The following is a 19,689-nucleotide window of genomic DNA, read 5'->3' as shown; positions in this document are numbered from 1 at the left end:
TTTTGCCGACTGACCCAAACACAATCCTCAGATCTTTGCACTCAGCAAGTTGCAGAGGTTTTATTTTATTTGAGAATTCTTTCTTAAAACTTAGGGGCCTTCTTTTTAACAGAAAAATTTTGTCTTTTATCTAGTCTTTTCAGATACCACTTCTGTATCAAATAGGCCAACATTCAGGATCTGTAATTTCTGCTGCCATTTCCCTCAAATGAAAGACGAAACTTAATAAAAACTTAGTAAAAACAAATAAAACTCCACTAAGGTCAGCTCCATCAACAATTAAACATTATTCTAGTCTTCATTTCCTGAGACAGTCATGTTTGAGGCATTGAACTTGACATACATTAAGTTTTTCCACTATATCCAGTGCTTAGCACTATAAGCCTGGGCTTTATATTTGATTTCCTTCAGTAATACCTGTTCAGAATCTCAGAGCAGGTATTCCAGGAGGACTGTCCTGATAGATACTGTAGACTCCTATTTCAACAGCTATTTTACAGGGACAGAGCAGACTTCTATTTCAACAATCCCTTCAAATACATACAGCTATACTGCAAAAACTCCTGAAGAGCCACTCAGTCTTTGCTTGTGCTTGAACATCTACTGTACATATCACAAAAGTGACCCTGAAGGCTGATAGTGATACATCATCATACTGCAGGTGATAAAGTTTGCCTTGGAAGATGGACTTTCAGCTACTTTTCAAAAATCAATGAGTCATAGGAACAGTAAGTAAGACACTCCACAGCACCTAAAGCCAATATTAACAATTCTCAGTTATCACATGGATGGTGACCAAAACAAAAAGCCATAAATTTATTCTCTTCCCCTCTTCTCCAGCCCCACGCTGAGGCAAAAGCTGATCATTATCCTATTGATTCTGGCCAGCGATGGTATAGAGTAAATCACAAAATCAGATAACCTTGTTTTCCAGCCTTTGTAAACTAATTATGTCTATTAATCACAGAGACCTCAGAACCTGTCCCTTACACTAAAAGAATTTCTGCAACAGAAACATCTTCCATTTTCTCTTCAATTTTGTATTGCCTTGCTAAAGCAAAATATACTTCATTATCTTTTCTCAGCAGGTTAATGAGATGAGCAAATCTATTGCTAAGATTAATTAAGAAACTCATGAAAAAGTTTCAAAAGTATCAAAAATCAAAACAGTCACCCTTTTTTAGCAACAACTCACTAGAATCCACTGGAAAACATAATACAGAGAAAGAAAAATTATTAGTCTTATCTCTGTTGATTCACACTAAATGAAAGATCATCATGGGCATGCTTCATATTTTTCTCAACTGTTATATAAGTCGATAAGTCCTATTTCCTACATGACAAATTCCACTACAGAAAAGATTTTGTTTCAAAGCAAGTTCAAGCACCTTCATTTTGTGTACAGAACTGCACAGGATGCTAACTTGAGAGACCAGAAGCTTTGGTAAGTTAAACACACTCTTACAGGTTCACTGAATGCCTCAAGCAGATTCAATATCAGACAGACAGATGGTAAAGGTGCAGTCTTTGCTTGATTAACGTTGACATACATGGACCAGATCTTGCAAGGGAGAGCACAGGATTCTTTTAATGGGTCTCTTAAGTAATATTCAGTGGTGTCAGACAGCCAACTGCAAAAGCTCTTGGCTGTGACTGGGATCAACCATGGAATAGGAGTTTATGAGGCAACAGAAAAATAAAGGATACAGAACAAAGAGTAGACCATGAGAAATGTGAAGTCATCTAAAAAGACAAAGTGGTGTAACTCATTGTGGATTTTCCATTCATTCAAGTGTTTTTTTCCAATTAAAATGTTCTCTTTTGCTAAATTGCAGTTGGATAACTTATGCCTAAAATGAACAAGAGGAAGAGGGGAAGATAAACAAAGGAGAGGAGAGGAGAGGAGAGGAGAGGAGAGGAGAGGAGAGGAGAGGAGAGGAGAGGAGAGGAGAGGAGAGGAGAGGAGAGGAGAGGAGAGGAGAGGAGAGGAGAGGAGAGGAGAGGAGAGGAGAGGAGAGGAGAGGAGAGGAGAGGAGAGGAGAGGAGAGGAGAGGAGAGGAGAGGAGAGGAGAGGAGAGGAGAGGAGAGGAGAGGAGAGGAGAGGAGAGGAGAGGAGAGGAGAGGAGAGGAGAGGAGAGGAGAGGAGAGGAGAGGAGAGGAGAGGAGAGGAGAGGAGAGGAGAGGAGAGGAATGAGGCTGGACAGCAGGGCAAGGCATGGAAAGGGAAATATGTTTAGAGAAGGATTTCTCTGTACATATGTCCCAAAGCTTATCTGAAATGTGGAAATTTAGCATTCTCAGGTGAGGTCTTTTCTTTCCCCTTTAGGAAAAGTGCTGCCCAAAAGGTAAAATCCAGCCTGACCATCTGTTTCAGTTAGGCTGCCAAGGTATAATTTTACCCTCCCAGGTGCATAGGAATAAAACAGGTGACTCTTTAGAAATTTTTCCAACATTTCTTTCTATGGATTTTAGATTTCAGGATTCTTTAATATTAAAAGTCCCTTTACATACCTGCAATGGGAGTCACCCATTAATATAGCACAAACATTACTGTCTTTTTCAATTTGTCAGACAAATTTGGCACTAAAAATAGATAAGATTATAGCACGCTATCAGAGATTTCTTGTATTTATCTCATTCTTGGTTTCTTTATGTGCTTCATTCAGTCTGTGAATGTGTGTGGCTAAGAAGAACAAAGCAGCCCCACTATTGGGCTTCTTTATACTAAAAGTCCTCTTTTTTCTCCTTTTAAGTATCAGTGAAGAATATCTTGGTTTTTGTGTTTTGCATCCAGAAATATTTCAGTTCAAGTGAAACACAATAATATTTTCCAGAAGTCATTGAACCTATTACCAAAGTATAACAGGGCATCATGTAATATAAATGTAGTTGCTTTATAACCACGAAGCCAATGAAGGTTATTGTGGTTTTTCTAATATACTCAGAAGAATAATTCAAAAAACCCAAGCCAGGGCTTTTAAAACAGCAATGGAAGATTTTGCCTAGCAGTATCATTTGCAGGAATATAAACATAAACTTGGAAATAAGTTAGTGTGCCATATGTTGAATGAAGGCTTACAATTAAAATTTGAGTTGTGCATTTCTCATACATTCTTATTTTAACAGAAATTTCTGTAAACTGATAGAAGAAACAAGCCATAGTATTATCTTTGTGTTTAGTGATTTATTGCAAGTTCAAATAAACAAGAAAACATAATAACATTTAGAACATTGATAAAACATTGATAACATTTAGAATTTGTTACATTATCCATGCTCTCATATGTTAAAGATTTTCATTAACTATGGGCCTTATATTAAACTGTTACCATTTATCTAAATCGACCATATAATATATTTGTGCAAATCCCATACCAATAAACTCTGTAGTTCACGACTAGACCGTGCTTATTATGCTGAGGAGTTGATCCACAATGTTCTCAGGCCTCACACAACCATAAAGAAATAATAGTTTGCATCACATCCTATACTCAACACCACTGAAAAATAATCACTCTTAGGTCATCTAGAGGCTCTTGTAACCTTATGTAAATACAAACTTTTATCTAACAAATACTATCAAATGCAGTAAAATACAATAAAATACAATAAAATAAAGGAGCAACTATATTTCTTTTTCTCCTGTTTTAGAACAAGACTGAGATCTTTAAAATATTTTCATGGCAAGAAAAAAGAACCAGGTCAGAATGAAAGGTAGCCGTGTGAAATGTTGGATCTGCCTTGTCTATCCTGGTGCCAAATCTAAGGGGCGGATGACCAAAAGATCTATCTATGTTAAAAATAACTGGTTGTCAGAGGAGGAAAGAGAAACTGTCTGTGGCAGCTTGCAGAGTGTGTGATCAACAGGTTGTAATTAATTCCTGAGAGAATTGGAAATAACTTGGAGAAATCACATCAAACTAGAGCCTTGAGGCAAACACAGGTGCATCTGTAGGTCTCTTTAGTATTTCACTGCAGGGAAGTAGCACATCAATAATCATTATACCTTTAAAGTAGCTTTAAAATATGTTTTTTTCAAAGGAGAGGAGCTCTTCAGGAGAAATTCTTCTTAAAATCATATGCTCAACAAAGTCTCTCTCAAGGCCATCAAAGGAAAAGTGTGAAAAGTGCAAAGCTTACTGGGCTTGCCTGTTTGCTTGTGTTAGCAACTAATAACATACTGTACATTAATGGTACATTAATGTCTTTATCTGAATTACTTGAATTACAGGACCGAAAAATATCTGTGTCCACTCCAATGTAAACATAAAGTCGTGTTCTTAGCGGATCTTATTATAATCAAATACCCCACTGGGCTGGAGCTTCCCTGTGGTCAGATCTCTTGTACTGTGGAATTTATTCTGCTTCTCCATATAGATATAAACACACATATATATATATATATATACATAAACATATACATATATACATAAAACAAAAGGCCCAGTAAACTTACTGCAGATGAGAGAGAAAAATCTCTAGGAAAATACATTGCTTCTTATTGAAACAAACCAATGCCTGTACTTGATGGTTTTGAACAGTTGGCTTACAGGATTTTGGTTTGTTATATGGTGGGGTGGTTATTTTACCATGGAGCAGCAGGAATCACAACTTCAACATTTCTTTTTCCCTAGATACAAGAAAAGATCAGATTTACAAGATTCTGCAGCAGGAATCATATGGTTAACCTTTAATAACCCTTCATTTCATAGCTCCATTAATACTGTGTCTGGAGCACAGTCTCATAAACATGTCTGCAGTTCTGATTGGTTGCTAAAGTATTTTCAGTATGCTGAGGAAAGGCACTGAGGGACAGGTGGGCAGAGCAGAGGCATGTGTGCAAAGAATAATTTATACATAATCTCTTCTGTAAATCTCTTCTCCATCATTACACTGAAAATGTATACCTTGGGAGAAGTTGACTGCACTTGGAGCTGCTGTGCAGAACGGGCATCAAGTTATTTCCCCTCCTGCATCTTGCACCTACAAGTAATGTGCAAGAGACCTGTCATTGCCAGTTCACAGCGTGATACAAAGAAGGGTTTTGTGAAAGACAAAGAGACCAAGATCAGAGGAAAGGAAACCCAAGCCAAATCAAAACAAAGCAAACAAACAAAACAAACAAACAAAAAACATCATGAAGGCTTGGGACCTGGCAGTAATGAGAAAGGCAAGGCAGTGCAGTCACAAGACATGAGATACAAAATAAGGAGCCAAAGCAGGATACTCTGGACAGAAGGCAAGAAATAGTATCTGGAATTTACAAATGATGCTCATTACCTCAGTCTGCACTGGAAAATTTTCTTCCTGAATATGAAGCACCTAGTTCCAGTGTGACAAACACCTGGCAATGAATTGATTCAGAGAAATCTAAAAAGTGTTGATAGCAGAGCAACTGTCAGTTGTTCCACTACAAAGCCTGTGGGACTTTCATTTACCCAGCTTCTTGAATCTGAAATCTCATAAATTCACAGACTTAACATAGGTTAAAAGAAAAAAAAAAAAAAAAGACAAAAACAAAAAAAAAAAAAAAAAAAAAAAAATGAAAAAGAAAGAAAAACAAAAACAAAGGTGGCTTAAATAACTTTTGCTCACCTAAATGTCAATAGCACTTTTGAGAAGAACCAGGACATTAATTCAGCCCCTCAGTGAATGCCCAGCTAGAGTAGTATAATGTCCTCTTGTCCCAAATCATCCATACAGTTCAAACTGCTATTTTGCAATCTGTCATAAACTGTTGCACACATTTGTGTTGTTATAAATTGCTGCAGAGGTATCTAAGTTTCAGTTTCAATGCAGAATAAGCACACAAATTTCATAGAGCTGTCACTAAAATGCACACATGCTTTCAGTACACCCAGGCTACAGCATTCCATCAAAACCAGCTACAGTGTCCTAGGAACACACCTGGAATAAGCGTTACAGACCCCCAGTGCAGATCCTAATGAAAGTAAGTGCATTAATTTCCTTGTGAAACATGCAAAAAATACCAATTTGGATCAAGAATCAGGACTACTAAACGTTAGATTAGAAAGGTTTGAAAGACGGAAATTTTTTCAGCTGTTGATTCGTTCTGCGTTACAGAACCACAGCACAAGGTGTACAAGGAAAACTGCCTTAAATCACGTTGCATTTACCATACACAGAAGCTTTTTGTTCTTACTGTTGAAGTGCTGTAGTGCTAGGTGATTTATGCAGTCTTGTCCCTTGGAGAAAGGCTATTCCTCAGCTAATGGCAACATGCTTCTGCCCCATAATAATTCTGAGATGATTTTAAGTTGTTTACTCCTGTGTGAGACTTTAACACTGTTAAGGATTAGGAAGGGAAGGAAAATTACTGTTTCAGATGATGGAAAATTTGATGTCTTTCAGCTAACAGAATTCTGTCATGTAAAAAATAACAGAAGATGAAGGTTTGTTCATTCATAGCTGACATAGCTTCCTAGAGAAAACACAGAATCCTTCAAAGAGAGGGAACCCTAAAGATTAAGATAATAGCTGCTAAATTAATTTTAGCCTCGCATCCTATCACTTGTCTACAAGCTTAGAGAGATCAGTGTATCAGGAGGCCATGAATATCCCAGACAACTTAACCTCAGGGGAAACTTTTGGACTTGTAACAGCTGAGTCTCATGCTTTCTATTGCAGATCCTAAAAGGGCTCTAAGAAATCCACAACACAAGTGAAAATGAGGCAATAGAGAGCTAGTGATACAAGAACTCATTAAATAATTCATTTGCTGAATTCAGACTATTTTTCATTGTGTACATTTTTAAATTCTTTAGATACCATGGTGAATAATTACCCTAATAAGATACATTTCATGCATGTGAATATCAGCTAAGTTCAGTGTTTCCTTTTTGCTGCATTTCTGTAGTCTCTACCTTTACTCCATCAAGAACAACATGCCTGCTTTCCTCTTGTGCCAAAAGATAGGCAGGGGGATAACTGGTATTAGCATCAGATACACAGTTGACAGTTGTTCACTAGAGGGATAACTATTCTAATATACTCATAGTTTTTCTTCTTTTTATTTAATTTATTTAGTTTTTTCTCTCCAGCAGGAGAAATTGATCTGAAACTCCTCAAAATCCTTGGAGTTTTATTCCTTCTTGAAAAAAATGACGCTACTTAATTAATTAAGTTACATAGAATCACAGACTGTTCTGAGATGAGACCCACAAGGATCATCAAATCCAACTCTTAAATGAATGACCCGAGCATGGATTATACCCACAAGCTTGTTATTAGCACCATTCTTTAATCAACTGAGCCAATCTCAGGTTGTGCTCATTATATCAAAACTGAATGTTTATGTGGCTCCTATTCCAAGCCCAGCCATGGCGAGAGTTTTAGTATGTCCCAACATGTTCACAGACAGACATGTTTGGAGGTCAGGTGGGCTGACAAGCACACCAGAGAGAAGGTCCATTTGAGACTGACCATCAGCTGCAGCAATACCACAGTCCTCAGTGTCCACACCTTGGACTTGGCTCTGGGCACAGTGGGCAAACTGTCTCAGCCTACACAGGAGTAATGCTGTTTCCACATCTTTCAGGTGGTAGCTCAAGGAGCTTCAGTATATTTCACACAGGAATACATCTTTTTATGTTCTCACTTGTCAGGTTTCAGATGGCATTTTTGACAATGTGGTGCCAGCAGTTTGACTACTGAACACATGCTGAATTCTGCACACCATGTCTCCAGCTGGAATCAGGGGTCGTTGGCAGGTGACACCACAGATGAAATCTGGTTCTCTATACCTAGTCTTGCAATTGATGAGAGGTTTCATGTCAACACTAATCTCACTTCACTGAATGTGTTTATTTTGTAATGCCAGCTTCTTTTAACAAATTTCTTTTAACTACTTATTATGCCCCCTTTATGGCTGTGATGCACACTGTGATGAAGGATGAAATGTTGTTGCTGCATAGAAAACGGATCATTACTGGTTTAATCTATCATGAGTAGTCCAGGGTCATTTGGATATTACAGATGTAGAGATTAAAACAGTCTCATATAATGTAAAAATAACTCTGCCTTCTGGAGCCAATTTCCAGATGATCTTGTGATATCAGCAAGGGCCATCTTTGTAATCATAGAAGATATTAATTCATGCTGTTTGCACACTTTCAGTTACTGAAAAATTAGTATATGACTGTCAAATATATCATCAAACATTAATAAATACAGATGTATTAAATATATAATTGATATATACAACTTTCTGTGAAAAGCAGAAAGTGAGAGTCTTTCTTCAGCTTATAACAGATTACTGTTAAAGAGATAAGAAAGAAAAATGGAGAAATCAGGGTTAAAAAGAAGAGAAGGTACTATAAGCAGTAAGAGAATGTTTATACATTATAGAAATCAGAGATCATTAGAATAACTGCAGAGCAGAAGCATCTCAAATAACTTCAGTGCCACCAAAGACAGCTAAATGCAATCTGAGCCTGAAATAATTTAATTCATTTAAATGAATTTTTGATTTCTACATTTCTAGCCTTTGTATACAAGGAATAGCTAGTGGCTGGTTCTAGTTGCAGTTCAAAAGTAGAAAGCATTAAGCAGAATTTTCCTCCGCTCCTTCTCACAACTGTGTGAAGGACAGCTACAGTACCAGCCTTTAAACACTGGGCTCTGGGAAGATTTTTCAGCTGAAGTAACTTCATATTGTGCCAATGACTGTAATGAAGCTATGCTGATATTTACCAGATGACAATTTGGCTTAGAAAAATCAAAGTCGGTGAAAGTCCCAGCACTTTCCTAAAGGAGCTGAGAAACCATGACTGGCAGGTTCAAGCTGGCATAGTGAGGACTGCAGGCTGTACAGCTTTGATGGACGACTTCAGTTTCACTCTAAGTGACACATATCCAAATTATTTGGTGGGCAAAGGCAGTTGTGTCTAAATACTCAAATGATCATTCTGACTTACATCCAATTGCTTTCAGGAGTGTCTGCCTAAATACCACTCAAACTTCCTTTCTTTGCATCCCCATGCTCCTTGAAAGTCGTCATTGAGCCCTAAAGGGAAGTATTCTTAGCAGATATTTAAAGATGCTCTTTGTAAGTACAAATTTCTCACACTGTTGTTTAGTGTGGAGAAGAAGGGCCATCTCCTCTGGTTTTTGCAGTGAATTAGCTGTAGGGAGGCAGTCAAGAAAGCCATTTGCAAAAAACCCTTTGCTTTTCTACGTGGTTGAAGGACTTTGTTTTTCTTTTTTTTAAGTGAGGAAGCACATTTCTACCCATGGTGAATATAGCATGAACTCTACCCTTTCCAAGTGTATAATGCTTAAGCAAATAATCTTCTTATGCACATTAGCTTTTAGTGTCTTGACTCTGTTCCATTAAATGTGAGTGCTGCTACAAGAACAATCTTTGCATTAATTGGTTACATAATTCAGTGATCAGACCAATCTGAGGCACAAGGACTTTATTAATGGATAACCAAAATCATCAAATGAGGGGGTTTTGTTTATCTACAAACTCCTTTAAGAACAATAATAAACAGCTAATAAATGAGAACACAATGATGTCTGAAAAGGAGTTTGAGGGTTGGAAAGAGTTGTTGTTGGTTCCACTTAAAAAGTCTCCTGAGAAATTCACTGCCCACTGAAAAATCAAAGCACGTACATGGTCCAGGCTGGGTCCTACATGGTCAGCAGCCTGGCCCCAGAACTCAGCTGCATCAGGAGAACACAGAGGTAGTGGTGTCAGCTAACTCTGGCAAGTAAAGCAACACTTTTGTTGACAGGACTCAGTCTCTCCCGGCAAACATGCAAGTGTGACAGCTCACTCAGATCTGGCTTGGGCAAATAGGGGAAAATGTTTGTCCGTAGAGACTTAACAAGAGATTCACATCTGTATTCAGTTAAGGTCAGAGTCTTATTTTTTGTGCCCTGAAGTGTTTAATTCCAACTGAAATGAAAGCAAGTTAGGCAATGAATAATATTTCAAATATTGTGATAGTGCAGTCTAAGAGTCAATATAAATAAGAAGAAACAGACTCAGAAAAGGACAGAGAATTACATTTATCAAGTTTTTAGAAAACTGTTTACAAGTCTTAGAGTTTAAAATGGGAAAATTGTGTTTTTCTGTTATATTAACAAATCCCATATAATTTGCTGTTGAAGCCACCCACATATGTCTGGGCCAACTGAAGTTCAGAAACCCTTTGAAATTAAACCTTCACAAAGCTTGATGGCTGTCAGACAGTTCTTCATTTACAGAAGAAATACAAAATATGAATCACTAGAAAGTATGATGAACAAAAAGCTTGTAAGTGTGCCAGGTAGGATGAAACTATTGAAGCAAGCCCCAGCTAAAAGGACAGCAGTCTTGGAGGGTTCATAAGTATCTGCTGTCCATAACCCCAGAACATTCTTCCATTCTTCCTGTAACAAAATATAAGATTATGGCAAAAGTTCAAAACTACAACGATGCCATGAGGAGAAAATAGAAATATTGCCTGTATGAAAACAGTCCTCAGTGGTGTTTTAACCCTGAACATACAAATAAAATTTATCAGCCAATCAGCAGATTAATTATGCTGAAGAGATTATCAGGGTCTCTCACTTCAGATTATTGCTAAATGTGTCCAATGTCTAGTGCCTTAAAACAAATCTAGAGCTTAGTTAAATATCCTGGGAAGCAAAGGAGTTCCTTCCTTGCCTCTGGCAGGCAATATAAGCCCATGTTACCGTTTCAGTCTTTTTGCATTCCTTATTTTTCCACACCAAAGCCATCACCAGCTGTGCTTCATTTTCCTACTGTAAAGTGGACTTCAGCTGTAATAACTTCAACTGTAGACTGCAGAAAAAGTAATTGAAGACTGCACTTTATGTTCTTTCCTTCAATACTTTTAACTATGGTGATTTGTCCCAATTTAATTTGTGTTTACTGCAAGTTGGACTCCACTCAGGATAATTTTTGTTCACTGTGGTTTTCTTTGGTCTAGACACAATATGAGTCTTTGGCAATAAACCTTCCAAGCTCTATTTCTTTATGTGGTTGGGAAATTTACGTCATGTACAAAGACTTAATAACACATCCATCATAATAAAGTCAAAGAAAATGTACAATCTTTATGCCACTCTAGCATCAACATCATGAAAAGATTAATATTAAATATCATATAAAGAAAGTAATTTTTCCTGACCAAAAAAATTATTTTATACCTGTTTGTTTGCCAAAAAAAAAAAAAAAAAAAAAAAAAAACAACCTAAAGAGGGATTTTTGGAACTTGGCCTGAGAAGAAATTACCAGAAATTGAAGAGTATTTTGTGTCTTGCTCTTTTGTTCCCAGCCTACTGTGTGTTTGCAATCAGGGCTTTTTTGTGAAGTTCCAGGCAAGAGTTTCTCCTGTCTTGGGGTGCTGTACATTGCATAAGATGCTCCCTGGGGCCAAGTGGCCAGCTGGGGTGACAGATGATGAACTAATCAAACAGGAGGCCCAGGAGGCTCAGTGGGACTAGTAGCCTCCTAAGGCCAGGAGGCAGGGAAAGTAACCTGGAAAAGAGAACTCTCTCACAGCTCAGGACTTATCACAACTAGGAAGCTACTGAAAATATGTGAAGTACATCAAGACCAAAAAGAAAGGGTCCAAATGGCAAAGACAGAGACAGGAGGGGAAAGACTGAACCTCAGTCTCAAATTAAGTCTGTCTCATTTCCTAGATAGACCTGAGATTTTTTTTCTGAGTCTTCCAAGAATCACTTGTTCTAGTTCATTGCTTTTTGTTCTATCAAAATGTAGGTTTAGAGACTGAAAGTCTGATCTTTTTTTAAATTTTTTTCTGTTGTTCTCATGTTAAGGAAAACATTCAATTCAGAGCTCTTACTAACTTGAGGTCCTGCCACACAACTCAAAATTTATTTTGACAAGAAGGCTGGACAAAATGAAGTAAAATTTTCAAACAGGCAACTGTTTCATCAGCTGGGTGGCCGGGGGTGTGCCAGGTCCTAGAAAGAGCCACCAGCACTCTTGATTCATGTAACAAGACTTAAGAACTTTATTCTTTGTGAGCATGCCTTAAATAGAGTGATTGAGTTTTCCCAGGCACACACAGGTAATTGGTTACAATTTCAGTCACTCGTTTCCTCAATCAGTGATACATCAGCACTTAGGGTCCAATAGATGGGCTGGGATTCTCACTCAGGTACAGACTGTCTGGGCTTCCAGATTGCATCTTTTAGAAAAGCTGCAATATGCACTGCCACAGGTGACCTCATTAAAACACTGTGTGCACACACCAGAAACAAGCTGGTTTACATGTCCAAGATGTTCTTGCTCATAAAAGATCTCAAAGGACTTTCAAATTTTTTAATCTGTGATTGTCACTTTATCCACTAAATTAAAATATCAGGTGCATGATGCTTAGAGAATTAACACGGAGCTGAATAATATTGAACACAGATACAGTGAGCTGAACCTAGGTAATACTTATCTTCATCAGTCCAGAAAGCAACAGCTGGAAATAAATGGAACATCTTTGCTCTTTTCCTGCTCCCATTACTGTTTCTCCATGTAACTCTGGCTTATATTAACAACAGACTCCTAGAGGTTTCAAAGTTGTGAAACGCAGTTTTCTTTCAAGCCTCACATTTCTTTTACACAGAAGACTATTATTTTAAATATCAATATTTGCATTTTAAAAGGCTTGTTTATTTGCCTGACTGAGAAAATGGATAAAAAAAGAAGACATGGTGAAGTGGAATGTAAACATTGGGACTATAGTTTACTGGGAAAACCCATGTAATTACATATTTTCACATATGTCTTGTTAAAAGACCTGGAAGAATGACATAAGGGAGATATTCTTTGAAGTAACAATATCTACTTTACGAATAACACACTGCTATCATGACCATTCTAGGCAGATTTTGCTATAACTTTTAGAAAGAATTTGTTGTTAAAATTGAAGGCAAAAGTAGCAGGTAAAACTTACCATATTAACTAAAAAAATAAAATTAAAAAAAAAAAGACAAAGTGCCATAGGAGACAGATTGTAACAGCAGGATTTTTCTATGAATAGAAAACTCAAAATAATAAACGATTTAGAATGTCAAAATAAATGTCTGTGTATATTCAATTAATTGTCTCTGAAAGGTGGTCTATCCAACAAACCAAAAAATAAAAAATCTCAGACTGATTAAAACTATCATAATTTAATGAATGATGTATCAGAACCAAAACTGGAACATAAGCTGTATATAGACTGGAACAGAACTAAATAAATGACCAATGAAGTAGGAGACATTGGTGTTCTACTCAGAAGCGTGAACACAAAAATTACAAAAATTGTATCATTTTACCTTGTTTTTAAAAGCATTATTTGATACAGTTAGGTCATGCAAAGGACAGATGACTTCATATTATTACTGATATTACATTCAGATTTTTTGCTATTAATTAGTTCTGTAGAAAAAGAAAAAACCTTTTATTTACATCATCATTATTTCTCAGTCACAAAGCTGCTTTAATAAGAAAGGAAACAAGCATTTTGGTTTTAGAAGGGACAACTGAACATTTGAATAGCACTGATTCATAAATTCTAAAGGCTTCCTTCTTCCTATATTTTTGTGTGGTTAATTCAATTCTATAACTGTTAAAACTAGACAAATTCTATAGCTACAAAAAAAAACTAGCCTTCTGAAACATCCAGACTAGAGATCAAAAATTAATTTAGATTAATCAAAAATATGTGGAGGCCATGAAAAAGAAATCAAATATGATGTTTTAGATGGAAAAATATTTTAGTGGCTCATACTGTACTGCCAATATTTCTAGAGTCTACTCCCAACCTTGTTGAAGACTGAAATATATCCCAGGTCACCTCATTGTCCCTATCCTAAAGCCCATGGCTCCTCTGAGCTATCTGCCAAACCTCCCAATACTCAAAACAAAGAAGATAGTTGTGGCAGCTGATTCATCCCTTCCTAAAATAGAATGAACTGCCCTCTGAAGATAACTATTAACTATAGAGGACATTCAGGTGATTATTGTTGGGAGGTGTGAAATCCATAGTCATGGCATAAGTTATTCACCTCCTCTATGCTTTAATTTTCTGTCACTGGAAGGGATTAATAACATTCCTTGCTTTTCAATAATCTCTTGTCCAGGCAGAAAAACAAATGAACAAGAACAAACAAACAAGCAAAAAGAATTGAAAACCTGCAAGGAGATTAGAGCTGTTTGTTTTATCATTTTGACATTGAACATGGCTTCAACTTAATTTACAAGTCAATGCTTGTATATAAAATGCTATATATATAATAAAATACATTTTTCCAGAACTTGTAGTACCCACTTAGAGGCTGGGAGGGAAAAGACTGCTCTTGCTCCTCTTCTTGTGCTGTCTAAAGAGCTACTGTCACTTCCTTTGACTACAACAAAATTGCAGGTAGTCAGTTATGGGCCATCTGTCAGGCATTAATTAGTCGTTTTGGCACTTGAAAAAACACATCTAAAGTGCTAAAATAGGAAGCTAAAAATGGTGCAAAAGTCAAAGCAGACTCAGAGAAAAAAATGTGTGTATTTCTAGAATTAGAAGATATTCCTACAGAGCTTTAAAAAAAAAAACCATGGGATAAATTTATTTATTCTCTACACAGAAATATCTTCCCTTGGGATCAGGTTAGTAAAAAGACACTAACTGCTCTCTCAGTTCTCAAGTCAATAGAGACTTTGACAAGATGACATTCAGACCCATAGTCTCAAGTTCAAAGTGAAAAAAATAATTATTCTCCTGATTTATCTATAGTAATAGAAACCTACCCAAACTCTGTTTTGGATGAGACTGATTTGATATTTTGCTTGGAAAGAAGGGAATTCAGAAGAGGACTTTTTAATCCTGGTTTATGTCTTCACAGGTAAATAAGATGGTCATGCTGTTCTCATAATATGTCCAATTTACCCATAGCTTGTAGTTCATCCGTGCCTGTATTCCATTTGAGTTCACAGTTACTTCAGCAGTAGAGCAAGACTGCACAATCGAAGCAAAACACCAATATTCAGAGATGGAGTTTACTGGTGTGGTGGCCACATATGATCTGATTCTCTGCTCTTTGAGGCACCAAATATATTTCTCATACATATATTCCCATCATCTCTTATTGCTGAGGTCTAAGGATCCACATTGTCACCAGCTAACATGATTACACAGCTTTTTCCTGGTATGTACTAAACACTGGTGTTGTTCTGACTTAGTACTGATCTAATATTCTGTTAGGTGCATAATTAAAAATAAAATAAATAAAAGGAAAATAAATGAACAAAAAAAAATTACATCTTTATGTTGTACAAAAAAAAAATTCGTCTTAATCTGTAGCAGGTAGCTTGTCTCATATTTGGATCATCACAGACACAAATAAATGCACTTCTTGCTTTTAACATTCCTGCAAATGGGGCTTAGTGTTGCAGGCTGGAATCAGGAATTAAGATACAATTGTGTAGAAGAACTAAAAGGAAGGATAGCATATTAATGCTGATGAATCTACAATTCAAGCCTGAAAAACAAAAATTCATCTCACCTGCACAGGATTTGGTTTGACTACAGTGTGACCTGGTTTTAGTATGGAAGAACCACCCAATTTTTAACAATCATATCACTCCTGAAGAGGTAGAGATCTCCAGACCAACACCGTGCTCTTCTTGCTCAAAGAAATGTGTGAATGGCTTCTTACATCACAAAGGGCCAACCTGACAATGAAAAAGAAAACTTATGTAATTCTTTATGACAAATAATTACATTTCTGCAAAGTTTTTTACCTACAGTGTATGGGCCTAAAAGCACAGCCAAGTGTATGGGTGAATGCATAACCTTCAGGCTCAGATACCTTTGTAACACACACGCAGTACCAGAAATGTCAAGCTTGCAAGCTGAAGTGATTTCACAAAAACAGAAAGGGGAAAGGGGAAAATGTGAGACACCTGGGTGAAATAAAGGAAGTCTGGGCTTAGAGCACCGAATTGCAATGCTTCTTGTGTGCTAGTCAACATTTTCCTGTGCTAAAAGGCCACCCTAGATTTATAGCATATGAGGGTGTTTATAGTATAGACTATAAACTGGTCTCTGAAATATTTGGCACAAATATATTTCCAAAGATGAAAAATGGCTTACAACCAAAAAGAAATTTAGGCATTTGAGGTCATTGCTTTTACATACCTCAGAGTATCCTTGGCTTTAATTAACCATGGGATTGGGAGTAACATCTGAGAAAAACCATATCAGATTTTAACTATGAAAATTCATTTCTACTAGTTTATTCTCTCTTTATTTCCATTTTTATTTTCTAAAAATAAAAAGAGAAGCTTTGTAATATTCTACCTTCTGGTTTTAGTTTCTGTAAATCAAAGTCTATGGAGGCCTAAAAAAGGAACAGAGGAATTTCTCATGCTTGTCCTGGGAGCAATTAAGAATTAAATATTGAAATAAGACGGCCTACATAAGCACAGTTCAACTGAAGAGCTTTTCAAAGACTGTTAAACGATGGTTCTGTTAGGTCCATCACTTGGCAAATACATCACTTAAAGTAAGATGTATTCTGGGTGGGACAGAGCTATGCAGCTTGAAATGAAAAAGATTATTATATTTGTGGTGATGTTCCATTACTAAAGAACTGTACTTTAAGCATCAACTCATTTTCATGCAGATTCTGTATTTGGCAGGATTGTTTCAATTATACAAATGCAGCTAATATGCAGCAAAAAACCAGAAGAGCAACTTCTTAGAACTTTTCATCACGGATTTCCTGGAAGTACTCAGTGAGTTTGATCTAGATCTTCAGGTTGCTCCCTTCGAGCAGCAGCCTCAAAGATAAAATGCAGCAAGTACTTAAAAGACCCAGGAGAGTACTGGAGTCTAGAACAGAAGATAAAACACACAAGCCAGAGGGCCAGGCTAGGTAGCTGCTGCCCTGGGATTTTATGCATAGCACAGGATTTAACATCTGGCTGCTGCAGAGATCCCATGGGCTGCCATCATAGGCCCTCAGTGTCTTTCTTGCAGATTTTAAAAACAGTCCAGGTTAACCCACTAAAAAGAGCAGATTCTTTCCTGTCTATGCATCAGGCATGTGTTTTATATTTAATTTTGCAGTACTGTGGCTAGGCTGGTTTTCCTATTAATACATTCATTAAGAAAAAAAAAAAAAAAAAAGATAAAATAAGAGGGCAAAGGGAGTTCATTGTAAGAATTTTGAACAACCACCACTTTGTCAGATTCTAACAGATGCCAGATTATCCCCCAGTAGCAATCTGGTGACTCTGTTCACCATTGTAGCACACCAAAAAACACCCTTGTTATCAGACTAACCAAATTAATTCAGCTCTGTTATGACTTGCTGTGGCTGGATTTTTTTCAAAATACACTGTGTATATTCATTAAATATGAATAAAGAGCCCACATGAATATTAAAGTTATGTCATTAAGGAGGAGAGGAGAATTAACATAGCAAAATCATTGTAGTAAAAACTTTTATAGACCATTTTAAAATTACAAGCTCTTTCATATTTAGAATTGTCCAGAAGGTACATGAAATACCAGATTCACAGATATTAATATTGTCTATAACACTCCTTAAGTAGATTATAAATTCTCATGGCTGCTGTGCTGGTGTAAAGTACTGTTGACATAATTTTTAGGTAAAACTATATCTAAAGATTTTAAAACATAAGAAGGCTGATCTTGGGACAGAAAAACATTGATCCTGAAAGAAGTTTAGCATATTTCTGTTCCCTTACATATGATTATCGAAAGAAATTTCTCTACAAATGTATCCTGTCAATATATTTATTGATCTTGGGGATTCTGGGTCAGAGAAAGGGTCAGATTTGGTAACCTGCACACCAGAGCTTATCCAATTAATGCTGCCTCTAATGGTGCCTGTTGGCCACTATTTACAGAATGTGATGTCTAAGAATGCACCATAGTTTACCCTAATTATAGAAGCCAATATTAGCTGGTGCAGGTCAGAGCTCACTCCATATTATGTAAAAAGGTTACACTTCACAAAGAACTGCAGGCCAGGTGAGTATGACCAGCTAATGCATTTCTCCATTTTCTCTGATTTCTCCAGTTTTATCTTTCCTCATTAGCATGATGGCTTTCAGATTCAGGATCAGAACAAGTTTGAAGAAGCTGGATTATTTTCCTTGATAAAGATATATCACTGTCAGTGAGTTCTGAATACAGCAAGATACTAAATGAAAATTCTATCAAGGAATTTAGAGGCTCAAGCATAAGCACAAAGATATATAGAACTCATTCATATGAATGTCAGATGAATCAAAACATTTTCCAGTATCTTTTTCAGCCCACATTCACCCTCTCCAGGCTTTCTCTTGAGCAGTGTTTGCCCAAGCTACCCATGGTGATGCTTAATCAGCAACCCTGTTCTATCATGACTCCTGCCTACAGGCACACAAGACTTTCAGAGCAGTAGCTGTCTGTCTGTATCAGATGCTACATTTTATTTTCAGCACAGAGTGTTATAGCTGAGAAAAGAGATTATGCATTTCTTATGAAGTTACTAAGAGGAGTAGGCTTTCACTGCCCAGTTTACTGACCACTCAGCTTGATTTAGTGCAATCCACGCCAATAATAAAATAGTTATTTTTCCAAATACTGATGTGATATCTCTTTAGCTGCCTGTCAGCATCAATAAGAGTGCCAAAGCAGTAGGACCTTTCACCCTGAGAAACCTTATAGAGGAGGTATTAACCTCCTGGAGATGTAAACCTGAGTTGGAGAATACATTATACAATAGTGCAAGGGGAAGCACAGTGTCTAATCCCTGGTAAAACAAAAATGCCATCTACAGGAAAAATGCTTCTCTTTTCTAAATGTAATATGAAATTCTCAATTTATTAATATTTAACTAGACCTTTGAAATTTTGTATCAATTTCTATTGACTACAGTTCATATGATTTCACAATAACTCCATCACAATTTCTCTACTATGGATCAATATTTTATTCAATTTGTTAAGTACAGTATTCATTTGTGCTCATGTGGAATCTTACGTGTAGTCTCTGCTTTTGTCTGTCTGCTAGCCCAGGAATATTGATGGAAATCAATGGTGTAATGGACCTTTTGTTTTTCCTTAAGTCTGTAAAAGTTGAGACTTCAGTTTAAACTAAAATGTTAGATGACTGAATCAGATGAAGGGAGAAGGAAGGAATTCACAATCTGAAATAAGATCTAGATGAAATACAAAAATGGCATTTTCATTTCTTAATTACATCAAATTAATAGCCTTGATAGCCAGAGCAGATCTTAACTGGCACTAGTAAACCACCTAGAAGCAATTGCAAAATCAGTGTCTTGTAACAGATTATTTTACTACTATTAGTTAAAGATGGATTCCCATTTGAGTTTTTGATGCATTTATCCCTACTATTAAAAATCACTGCTGCATTTAAAACACTCCAGGTATAGTGATTCACGTACTATTTTTGTTTCCTTTAGCCTAATTGTATATCCCAGAAATATCCTGTCCATTTTGACTAAAATGTGCGATTCCACACAAAGTTTTACGCTGACATGATTAGTCAAAAAGCATTTCAGTTTGCAGAAACAATCTGCCAGTGCCTAATTGTGGAGGTATATTGCTCAAGTTATGGAAACCAGGAGAGGCCTATACATGGCATAATGCATTCAGACAGGACACTTTAGAGACTTGGT

General features: G+C 36.7%; 1 long non-coding RNA gene across 1 annotated transcript in view; it reads right to left on the bottom strand.

Moving 5' to 3' along the window:
- LOC148223387 (uncharacterized) overlaps positions 1 to 15,726 on the bottom strand; it is a 95,052-nt gene extending 79,326 nt beyond the window's left edge. The window contains exon 1 of the long non-coding RNA XR_015804326.1: positions 15,535 to 15,726. This is a non-coding gene — a long non-coding RNA (uncharacterized LOC148223387). The remainder of the gene's footprint in view (positions 1 to 15,534) is intronic.
- Positions 15,727 to 19,689: the final 3,963 nt, after the last annotated feature.

The sequence above is a fragment of the Sturnus vulgaris genome, chromosome 6, assembly GCF_052056855.1.
Source record: "Sturnus vulgaris isolate bStuVul1 chromosome 6, bStuVul1.hap1, whole genome shotgun sequence".
NCBI lineage: Eukaryota > Metazoa > Chordata > Aves > Passeriformes > Sturnidae > Sturnus > Sturnus vulgaris.
Note: the sequence above shows the minus strand (reverse complement) of the source record. Positions and strands in the feature narration are given on the sequence as shown.